Source organism: Thunnus maccoyii, chromosome 8 (assembly GCF_910596095.1).
Source record: "Thunnus maccoyii chromosome 8, fThuMac1.1, whole genome shotgun sequence".
Classification (NCBI taxonomy): Eukaryota; Metazoa; Chordata; class Actinopteri; order Scombriformes; family Scombridae; genus Thunnus; species Thunnus maccoyii.
Window position 1 is genome coordinate 10295323 of NC_056540.1, and position 9450 is coordinate 10304772.

Here is a 9450-nt window from a genome sequence, read left to right on the forward strand (position 1 = left end):
AACCAATTGAGTCAGCTGTTAGCATACCCATCAAGTTCTCTCAGATCTATTCATTGCCTTCCTGTTTTGATCACGACAGTCTGACAGACAAATGTAAAGTGGTTGCCATGAGAGGCGATGTTATTCTGAGGATGGGCCTCTCTCGCCACTTAACTCGGTGACAAAGATATTACACGGCATTATCTCTGTGAACGGGGGCCAGCCATACCTGTTCTCTTGACAAAGGCCAGCGTTTCAGGAGCAGACAATGGTGTCGGACTGGAGGAGCTCTGTTGTAATTGAGTATTAATGAAGGTGGTGAGGAGGGGGATGCCTGATGTCTGATCTGTTAGCAGTGGCAGGGCCTCTGTGGTGCAGGCAGCTAGCGTCTCTGTGTTTTAGAGGATTTGGTTATCTATTATGTATGAAGGATTAGTCTCCTTCTGCTCCTTCCACCGGCGGGATATCAGCTCCTCGATAGCCTTGACTGCCAGGCTCCACACTTGTTTGCAGATTTAGTGCCCCTACTGTTACACCCCCTCGCCCTCAGAGTCCTGTTTAACCTTGAAGACAGAGAGCCAGAAGTCCTGCTAACGATCAAATCCTGTTGGGAAACACCACTCGTGGTCTCTGATACATAACTGGTGGCTCAGGTGGTCTGGGACAGCGCAGGGTTAAGCGGTTAGTGCCAAAATGGAACACAGGCACACACACACATCAACATAGGTACAGTACAGCACACACATACTGTATATTCACAGACATACAACCGCCACACACACTGATTCCTGCATATATATATACACAATGGGGCCGCAGGGTTCAGCTGCTCACCGACAGCTTAGAATTGGCTTGTTTCATATGCATATAAATATTAATAAAAGATCCTCGACGGGCCACAGTCCAGCTATGCTCCTGTAATCTCTTACAATTGAAAGCCAAGGCTCATGAGATGAGAAGGAGAGGAGGCAGGGAAAGAGAGAGAGAGGGAGAGAGAGATAGGGAAAGAGAAAGAAAGAGGGAGTATAAAAGGCCTTTGTGATTTATCATTCTGAAAATGTCTCAGATGTGGAGAAGGTCTGTAATCCATCAAGCTCTCTTTTCTTATTAAATTCTTCAGGATACACTTTCCACTCCCTAAATGTGGTTCACTGTCCCTTTTGATTTGATGCATAAATAGATAAAAGACCAAGAACTAAGTGAAACACCCATGCCTTGGGAGACAAAGTAAGGTTTATGAAATTACATTCACGCTACATGTACACTAAGGCACTAACGCCATGTCTCTGATGATATAGTACAGACAAGAAAAACTCTGTATGGCGTTCTTATTGTCTTGTATCACTACTGACACTGTTTTCTTTTCTTTTCTTTTCTTTTCTTTTCTTTTCTTTTCTTTTCTTTTCTTTTCTTTCAAAAGTCTTACACCTCAAGTGAAAGTGTTGAATATTACATGGTTTATGGGAACTTTCGAAGAGTATTTCCCATGCCTGCAAATCAAGGAAACTTCTGACAAAATGGTGCATTTTCACCAAAACACTATCCATAGAGCACTTTCTAAGGAAGACTTGATCAAGACACAATGCATAAAATGGTATGTATTCACCCTTCAATTTGAAGTTACTCTATGTAATAGAGGTGATTTTGTACTGGGTTTGAGTAGAGCAGAGGTACTTGTTCCATCATGTGTCTATAGCCTGCACAATGGGCTGACATGTTATTATGTTTATTTGTTCTCTTTTAAGTCTTTCTTTCAATCTAATTTAAGTTTTGTTTTTTTTTACCACTATTAAATGTCCTAAACTACTGTGTAGGATTTGAAAGACTTAAAAGATTCACATTTAAAATAGATCACATGCATATCTATGAACCTTATAAGAACCACCACTGCTTAATGAGTATAATATGAGCTCAAGAGAAACGTCTGTACAGCAGCTAAATCAATCAAATCCATCAAGTAAATCAATTGACTTCCATCAAGTAACATGAATCATAAAACTTGTTTACAGTTTGTGTCATTTGCAACATTAACATTTTATGATTTATGTATTTTAAATATGTAGCACAGCTTACAGTCAGTGAAATAGGCCATGTTACTTGGAATTGTATTCAGCATCATCTTGTCCACCACAGAAAGTTGACTTTAAGAAGCTCTTGACGGCATGCACTCACTCTGTACTACTTTGGGAATGCCATTTTTAAAAATCTGATTGAACGTTATCAGGACATCCTGACCTGTGCAGTGACATGGACAGGATCCCTCACCGGCTTCCCACCATGAGTGCCACTTGTGTTAGTTTGAAAACATGATCAAGCCAGACGCGACGGTAGGTGGGGTGCACAGTGAGATCTGGTGCAAAATTGCCTTCACAGGTCAAGCATTCAAATTTTTTAGATTTGTAAACAGAAGATGCTTTTATTTTTGCTGCTATCGTGACTATCATACATTTTCAGTGAACCCCAACCCAAATCCTCCGATGTTGCTCGGCTATGAAGAACCAGTGTTTTGAATGAAAAGAAATTAAATGCGACACGTGGATTTTAAATTATAGGGTGCAGACAATAGTATTTTTTCTACTATGTTTCAAATTCATAATGAAAAACACGTTGAAAGAGAAACACGATTTTATTATTGCAATGGATGATTATGACAACATTTCAGGCTATAACATTTATAACCTTTGTCTTTTTCATTTTCACTTTCAAATAAGTGGTCTAAATAGTATTATTTGTCACTACTTGTTACAAACTTATGCAGAGTAAAATACCGTTTAAGCTGTAATTATTTATAAAAGAAAAAGAAAAAAAAAACCCAAAGACACAAAGAAACAAAGAAAGAAAGTGCATGGGCACTGGCCACTACCAGTGACTTTCTAATGAGGTGGTAGTTGCCATGGTGACAAGGCTTTATGAGACTCAACCAAAGATGAGGCCTTGCCCTGTACCAGTATGGTGTTGTGTTTGTGTGTCTGCATGTGTGTGTGTGTGCGTGTGTGTGTGTGTGTGCCCTTCATGCAGCTACGTACGCTAAGCCTGCCTCACTGTCCTCAGGCTGGCTTGGAGGATGTGAGTCAGACTGAAGAAACCAGGCTGTGATAAGATGTTACCAGCAGCCCTCAGCCCAGATATGTGCCCTTTCTCCACAGCTCTGCTGTGGTGCTGGCTCTCTTACTGAGCCCACCGCATATATGACACACCATGGGGGAGCTACATGTCCAATTACAGTCCCAGCCCTGACCTTTTTTCTGGGGCTATCCTCCCACCCCTGGCTTCCTGACTAGCTTTATTTGACCAACCAAGCAGACCACAAGCCATAGCCCCTGTCTCTGTGTGTTGTCCCTAATGCCACAGTATTGAGTGGAAAATCAGGCAGGGGACCTCTGCCTAATGCTTCCCGATAGCTGTTAATTCAATAAGTGAGCGGCCTTGCCTTGATTTGCCCTTGTGGGGAGAGTAAATGGACAGAAAAATACATGAATAAAATGCTAAGTAGAGAGGAGAGGAAGAGAGATGGCAGAGAAACACAATGTCAGAGATGGTATCCTGATTCATTTTATGACACAGCCACCTCCCACCCCCAGCTGCCCTGCCTCAGACTCACTTACAAGCATGGACACACATATTGGCATTAGTATTTCTTTACACGTCATATTTGGGAAAGAAACGAGAGCATTATAATCCTGTCAGCTTAGTGCTTGAAAGGTGTATAGGTGTGCGTATTCATGTTGGTGTGTCTTTTGTGTTTGCGTGTAAGAAAACAGAGAAGGAGACAGAGAGAAAAGTGATAATGTAGCTAGAATTATCCACATTCTTTTTTTTATAATTTTTATAACACATTAATTAGTTAGTGAGGAGCTTGTCCACAATGTGAAAATAGTCAATAGTTTTAAGAATAGGCTGACAGGAGCTCCAGCCCAGGGCCCAGAGGTTTTGAAGGGCCCAACAGAGAAGAAAGATAAAGTAGCGCTGAAGGGCTCCTCCCAGCAAATTCAGTACAGTGTTCCTGCTTGTCTGCAGCTCAGACACGCTATTTTAAGGATTATCAGAGGTAAAATACAGGTGAAGGTGGTATGGCACAACTTCAAGCTCCTGTTTAACAGCTGAAACAAAATGATTGATTGTGTTGATTTTAAAATCACTACTTTTTACTGGTTGACTGACAGAGGTTTGGGTTTCTGATTCACAGCAGGTGCATTTTTTATTGATATGTGGAAAAAATTCAAGGACAAAATGATTTGATAAAAAAGTGAATTTGCAACATTTGGATGTGTAGTTCAACCTGCAACAATTGATGATATTTCTTCTCTTGGGACCAGCAGAAACAAGTGGTGTACTCAACACTGACATATTAGCATTCCTTTGGAGTAGTGTTTCTTTCCACCCGGTAAATGTGCAACCAATATTCATTCTCCTTTTAGTGCTGTTCTGGTCTCCAGATGGAAATATTTGGCGTTTTAGCTGCTAAATGCTCCACTAGTTGTCTATCTTCTGGTGCTGGACAGGTGGCACACAGTGGGTTTATCAGAGATTTTTTTTTTTATTTACTGAAAACAGCTTGCTGCTGCTGTAAACAATGACGGTAATGAGAGGGGTTAGACTGACTCACTCACAGTAAGGTTGTGGGCTGAAAGATGCAACTACCCTGAAATGCTCTGTAGAGCTGAGGGGAACTCCTCTTTTTGTTTTATATTAATGACTTGAAAGCTACCTGCACAAGTCCTTTGTTTTTATGTGCAGACGACTCAGCTATCCTGGCGTGTCATGGAGATAAAGTAAAGATAAAGCAGGTATTAGTTGATGAGTTAAATAAAATAAGGGGCTGGTTGTCAGATAACAGGCTTCTTTTACACTTCTTTTGCACAGAATTGATCTTGTTTGGATCAAAGTATGGGCTAAGTAAGGATTCTGGGTTGGATATCAAGATCAGGGGAGAATCAGTAGTTTCAAAATACTCTGGCCTCATCCATGGTAACAACCTAGGGGGGTGCTACAATGGCTTTGAAATTGCCGGGCAAAGTAAATGCCAGCGCTATATCTTGCCAGGAAGGCAAACATACTGGACAGACACAGTCTAAAGGTATTAGCCTCCTGCCTGGCCCAGTGTTATTTTGACTATACTGCTAGTTCTTGGTATTGGGCCTTTACTACAAGACAGAAACTTCAAGTGGCACAAAACAAACTGGGGAGAATCATCCTCAGGCTTGTGTCAAGCAGTCATGTTGACAGGTGTCAGTTCTTCACTGGCTCCCAATTGAGGACAGAGCGCATCATATTCTATAAAATATTGTTTTTAAGGTTTATTTATGGTTAATTACACAGAAGTTTTTTTAAAATTATTTTAAAGAAGGTGGGTGAGGTTCAAAATCATAAGACCGGAGTCACTCATTAGTGTGTGCTTCTGAAGGAGTAATTCATTGATAAAATATGGACACAATTTAGTTCAGAAAATGCACAGTATAATGCAGCAAGTGGAAACAATTTGTTTTGTTTCCTATGACTGTTCTCTCCTCCCCGAATGCTACAGAAAATGTGGGTGTCTGCCCCTTGATATTTCACTGGTGTCTCCATCTAACTGTGTGACATCCTTTTTATTCAGATGACTGCTGCTGGCGCTGTTTTGAGAGCAAGATCGGCATGTCATACAGGGGGTTTCACAAACAAGTCATCTCTGAAATCCTGCAGACAAGCACTCATCAATTAGCCTGCTCTTAGATGATAACGTAGCTGTTTTCACTAGCTGTTACATAACACTCCATTTAATTTACAAGAGGCGGCACGCACTGTCTCCGCGAAAACAGCATTATGAAAGCAACAAGGATTCATCCTGTCAGTCTGTCACATTATTTTAGGAATTACCATAGTAGATCTTTAAATATTAAACGCAAGCCAGCTTTATATAAACATGTATGCAGCATCCATGAGAAATCATTTACAGCCATCAATCTGTATGCACTAAGTGAATTCCCTGCCCTGTAAAGAAACAGGCCGCTCTGAAGAGCTCTTAAACAGAATAAGGATATGAATTGCAACTCGCAGCCTTAGAGCAGGTTGTGCGTTTTAGCCCAGCGGGAAAAGGGTGGTTCTGAGATATTCTTATATGGCACTTGAAGGTTCTAAGATCAAATTCCTTTGAGCCATAGGCTTGTGAAGGGAATACTGAGATGGGCTCTGAGGCATCTCTTTCCCTTCCACAAGACAAGTGGAGTGTGGGATTCTCCAAACAGATCCATCTGACATGACAGACCTTAACCCCTGAGGGCCCACTTAATTCACAACCACATTAATTGAATCTGGCCCTTGTGAAAGCACTAGAGAAACCCTGCATCGTGCAATCCAGTATAGAAAACGGCACATTCGGAGCAAAAGCGAATGCATATCATGAATTGAGATTTTGATGTGTTTTGAAGGCGATGAAGCGGAGGACTGTGATGTGTGTTCCTCAGATCATTAGGTTGAATCAGCTGAGATTCATCTGAAAATGCAGCTTTATGGGGCCAATTCTCACAGCTAGCTGGTTACATCTCATTGTCTCTCTGTCTATCTCCTCTCTCCTCTATCGCAAGCTGTACTACAGGTATTAGAGAGGTATTCTGGGTGTATTTCTGGTATCCGTGTTCCTTCAGGGATCTCCATGGAGATAAAGTTGACCTCTTGATATGTAATCATCCTCCTCCACTTCGCAGGTGAGGAAGGTAAGGGCAAGGATCTCAGAGAACATGGCAAGAGCATGTTAGCGTGCCCGCACACACACACACACACATACACACACAGAAAGAGACACACACAAAGCAAACAGACAACCCTCTGCAAACACATTCCTGCCGTTCACCTCAATATAACCCCTGTGTTTACTCCCAAGAACAACATTTTCACTCTGTCTCACTCTTTCTGCGGATTAATTCACTGGATAGAGTCTGATAATACAGACCTACAGAAATCTGGGGCTCCTCCTTTTACAAATGTCAGATAAAGTCATCATCATCATTTTATTACACAAAGCCGATTACTCCTCCAGCCAGGCGGTTATAGGGATAAAAGTGGGGATCGGGTGGAGAGCCCTGACACAAATTGGATTTCCGCTCTCCTATATCCTTAAATATAGATTTATTATCCATTAACACACCAGTATCCCTTGCTAGTTGCAACATGGGGGATTTACTCTAATGAATAGAAATCATGCAGTTTAGAAAAATGTGTGATTCACTTCCTAGGGTTTTATTGAATTTGGAGCAGAAAAAATTTAAATGAGAGAAAAGGTGCTGAGAGAGTTCAGTTTAATTTACTCACAATCTACTTTAATGTATGGAATCGTGTGTGAGTTTGATTTTTTTTTTCCTTCTTCACAACAATGGTGGAATTATTACTAAGCTTGAAGAAAAATACCATGAAATTCATGCTCTTAAGTATATTTCTTGGCCAAGTCTGTTTTTTTTTTCTTTTCAACAGTTTTGATGCAGAAATCTGTAACGCTATAAATGAATCAGAGCTCCTTTGCAGTGTGTGTATGTTTCTGCTGTGTGCAACTAAACATGCTTATACTGTACATATATTTAAGTGTGTTTTGGGTGTTCTTATGCCACTGTATGTCACTGTGCTTGCATGTGCACCTATTCCCACATCTCCAAGAGAATGCGCATGTATTGAGGGTCAGAGTTTGTTTCTCTCCCTGGCTGGTTGCTGTTGGCAGGATTAGCGACAGTACAAGATGTTCAGTAAAAGCCCTCAGTTAGCTACGCCAAACATTGCATAATGCTCCATTTAGCACAGCACAAATTTGAGGATTTACTCTCAGACCTCTGACCTATCTGTAGGCCCTTTCTGGATGGATCAACCTACAATGCGTTTTAGCAGATGGATAATGTTTGTGGTGATTTTCCTTGGCTTAGTGGGTAAAATATGTTTTTGCTTCGCCTCTGAGCCGTTGTCTCTGTTTGTATCACAGATGACAGACAGCAGTATATATGCTTAACTCAGCACTACACAGACACACCAGAGCTGCCTGATAACAACATGGCGCATGTGTATGCATGGTTACAACCTTTGACTCTTACCTCTTAGAAAAATAAAACAAACTTCATTCATCATTAAACACCAAACACAGATGTGCGAGAACTGAGAGTAAGATGGAGACTCTTTACTCTCAATCGTCTGATAGTGGAAACAAACGTCTGACTCCTTCCTGTCTCTGTGGTGTTGTGAAAAGAAAAAGTCTAGTGGAGCAATAATTCAAAAGTGTAACCTTGGTTTATCTGAGGAGTGTGCAAACAGTAGGCCCTATCAGGCTCTGTCGAGTCAACACTGAAGCATGTTGGAGGAAAAAGGTGATTTTATGGTGTATGTCTACCCACTACCCCAGATTATTTCCTGGCTGTGGGTAGATATGTGCAGTAATTCTCACATAAAGAGGCTTTTTGAATGTGAAAATGTGTTAAGAGGCAGACTGAGGATACTTCTTGTACTGTAGAAACTGAGTGTGTTTGTGTGAGCTTAAAGTATACAGTTATGGCCAGGGGTGGCTCTCTGCCCCCCTACTGTAGCCTCCCCAACACACGCACACATACACATACACACACACACACACACACACGCACACACACACATTAGAATAAGGATATGAATAGCAACTCACAGCCTTAGAGCAGGTTGTGCGCACAGAGTTACTGTGAGCTGCTGCTACATCTGGAGGTGGAGTCGGAGCTTCTCTGAAGTTTTACTCATATCATGTCAGTAATGAATGTAACTGTATGTAATGTAATGTAAATGTTCAAAGTTATAACGTTACACAAAAATGAAGTTGCTTGCTACAGGGGAGCTAGTATGCTTATCCTTCAATTTTTTTCAGGTAACATCATTTCATCACTTGTTGTAAAATGAAACAGCCTGTCCAGTTTACTCCTGATTGTGCGTACGTTATGTTTGAATCAGTAATGTTTAGGGAATCTGGAGCTTGACTCATGGGGATTTACTGAAGGTCTGGTGAGGACTTCAGCCTTAAAACTGCATTGTCAGAGGATCAATAATTTAAATAAATATATTATCCCTCAACTAATGCCCATCTGTTAAGGTGAGCACAAGGTTCTGCAAACAAACAGGCTGTCAGACTGAAAATATATTTTAGCCATGATCCAAATATCACTTACTGGTTATTGATTATTTGTTTGATTGTAGCTTACTCTATTAATCACATCCTCCTACAATATAAAGCACAGAATTCAAACAAATGATCCTTTAACATTTAGAATACTGTAGGCCAGTGCAGCCGGATTGGGGTTCTGACAGAAAATGAGAGGGAAGGACAAAAGAGACTTTATCACCACTTTTAGCAAAAAATGAAAGAAAGACAAGGAAATGGAGAAGGAGAGCACAGTGAATGGCAGGAGACAACAAACCCACAGAGAGAAGAGATCAGGAAATGAGAGAAGGAGAAGAAGTGATAGGGAGAAAATCTGAATGTGAGGGATGAGGAATTGA